Source organism: Embiotoca jacksoni, unplaced genomic scaffold (genome assembly GCF_022577435.1).
Source record: "Embiotoca jacksoni isolate LCO1_2020_lvr unplaced genomic scaffold, fEmbJac1.0.p SCAF_16, whole genome shotgun sequence".
Classification (NCBI taxonomy): Eukaryota; Metazoa; Chordata; class Actinopteri; family Embiotocidae; genus Embiotoca; species Embiotoca jacksoni.
In genome coordinates this window covers 9,920,331-9,923,413 of record NW_027185296.1, presented here as the reverse complement: position 1 = coordinate 9,923,413, position 3,083 = coordinate 9,920,331, and positions in this window count along the sequence as shown.

Genomic DNA, 3,083 nt, shown 5'->3' with positions numbered 1-3,083 from the left:
TCTGTCTCTTTTCTTCAAAGTGGGAAACTCAAGGAATAGTAGAGGAGAGCAGACAAGGGCAGGATGATGTAAACGTCTTTCTGCACAGCTGACAGATTTACAATTGTGACTGTGAATGATATAAGGTGGTCATACTGTAGCCGTATTGTTGCACATTTAGTAATGACGCTTTTCTTTACTCTCTGACAGATAATCACCACAACTTCCACTACAATTTTTGGAAAAGTTTAACGATTCGTTCACTTTCTATCAAGAAGATACACTCGGTCACACTTTTAGAGATTCTAACCTAAAACACTGCCAGACACCTTTAACTTTCCTTCTGTCTCACTGTTTCTTGTCATATCTCGTCTGTCCATGGAAGCCTGTTTTGAACGGAGGTGTTTTGCCCCGGTGTCAGTACATATCCACTGCACTGTCAAAGAGCCAGTCCAGGAGGCCGTCGTTCCTCCGGCCGGCTGCATAGACACGCTATTGTTGATGAGCTCAAGTCCATCTCACACGCTGCATACCAGATTCCATCCACAACATATCTCAGGATGCTGCACCTCCTGGTAATCTTGGCAAACCCTTGATCTATGTAAACAGTGGGCTGCTATGTTATCACTGCAGAATCAATAGCCTCACAAAGGAGTCTATTACATTGTTTACTTTTAATGGTGTAAAAACAGGCCTGCACATAACACTGTCTGTTTTATCCTTTCTAACAGAATTACTGATCACTTAGATGAAGGCAGCAAGTATTTGAGAAGTTATTGGTGGTCTTTTTCTTCTTTATTTACTTCTCTATTTTAACTTGCATTTAATGAATGTCTTCTCTTTGCATATTTTTCTGCATCCATATGTCTTTTTGTCAAAACACTCCTCTCTATCAAGTACAATCAAAGGTTATGACAGTCACTTCTGTGGCGCTTTGCAAACTGCTCACCAAAACTGACTTTGCAATCTAACCGAGTCATCAGTTCGGTCACACCTTTTTTTTATGAATTCATATTTTTGTAAGTGTGGTTTTTCTCTTGCAGCTGCTGTGGGTGCTCATGGTGACTGCTGGTTCTTCAGCAAGGAAACTTTGTTAGCTGTTGTTTCTGTCGTATTCAAAAGCACACAGAGCATTTGAAGGTGGTTTATGTCCATATACAGAAGAGCAGATGTAAAACGTACCAGATCCTGTATGTGTCAAGTGACAGCTGTGTTTTAACAACTGACAGCAGACTGTAACAAAGCATGAATGCATACATGTGGACATGTAAGGTTATAGGGCAGTTGTGTTGAGAAAACAGGCCCAGTTAGGAAGTAATGCTCACAGACTGTACACAACACAGTGTGAGTCAATTAAGTAAGTTCTGTGATCAGATATGTTGTGTATTATCTCTGTGTATGTCACAATGTAAAGTGAATAGCTTTAAACTGTAAGCTGAGCACTGATTCAATTCATTATATAAAAGTTGAATAAGAAATGCTGTTAGCACGGCAGAATATTTAGTTGTTGGTCTGCAGTGCATTTGAAACATCTTTCCAGAGACCCTCGCTTCACTCCTTCAGCATGGACACAGTAAAAGCACGTTATGTACAATGTCATTAGCTTTCACTCGCAAGTTTGCTGAGGAAAATCAAAATCGAATGATATTGGGAATTAGTGGATTAATACACTTCAATTTAATCCTTTGTAGAATTTATTTGTCTCATGCAAAGTTAAGTATTCCCTAATAATCGAATCACGGGTAAGTGGCTTTTGAGTGCACAATCATGAAGTCCCTCCCCTGACATCATGTTGTGACTCATGGCCAAGTGACTGAGAGACAGAGTGCCGGAGTGGATATCAAATTGTCAAATGCTGGATTCAGCTACTAACAACAAATGATGTCTTTGCTAACAGATAACCTTGGTGTAGAGGTTCACAGGCACTCCGTTGTATTCGTCACCCTCTTTGATTGCCCACATCTTTCCCTGTTTAGCTTCTACTGCACCAGTTTTTACATTTTTGTTTTTTGCCACATGACAATTTTTTTTTAGCATCAGTCTTCCTAAAAAGCTTCAACATGATACTTGTCTTTTGTGTACACGCCCTGTAACCTATTGGGACTCTATAAGACAGTATCATCTGAATGCCTTCTGACTTTAACCAAAATGAGTTGTTAGCATTTAGCTCCCGTGCCTACATTCACCATATGTGTAGCATCAGTGACAACAAACTTTTAATGTTAATCAAAATCGAAATGTTCCATTATGTAGTGTGGTATGGACAAAAACTATCACGTCATGTTTAAGTTTGTCAGAAAGAAAAACTGGCAAAGGTAAAGCGTCCTCAGAGTGTAGCAGAAGCCAGTTTAAAAATTAAAGTTGTACTTTTCAAAAGAAGTTTGTATTCGCTTCGCTTATTGTGTTCCCGTCTGTTTCTTTTACATATTAAATATGCTTTTTCAGCTATAAGTTTGCTTATATATGTTATATATGTATATATGTGGTTGAAATACAAAAGGTTTGCATGACACTAACTCAAGTTAAATGGAGATTTATCGCTACTATATAAAGTTGTTACATATAACATGATCTAGTCTATATCTACATCTACAGGCTATGTAGGCTATATAGATAGTTACTTATATATAACTAGTTTACCATTCAGGTTGGTCTAAATGTACAGTAGTAATAATACTACTAATAAGTGTAGTCTAATCCTTACTAAATGAAGTGTATAGACCAGACAGGGCATGTTTTCTTCTCCTGCTCCACCTCCAGCATCCATCACCAACATAGTGACGGGTCTGTTTAAGCTCCATTCATCAAGCCTTCGGAGTTTGGAGCCTCGCGGGATGTAGTCCGCACCGGTTGCCATGACACCAGCATCATTTAAAACGTATGCGACAACTGTTGGACGTTTCCCGGAGAGCCAACGGCCTCAGTACCAGCTCTGAACGTTGATGAGTGAGCCCGCCTGTAACGAGCTCTCTCCCCCCTCCTCCTCCTCCTCCTCCTCCTCCTCCTCGTCGTCCGCTCGCCTCTTACGCAAAAAGCAGGGGAAGATTGTGATTTGCTGGACTCAGCCCTCCCTCCTCCGGGGGTAACTTATTACGGGAGTTTGC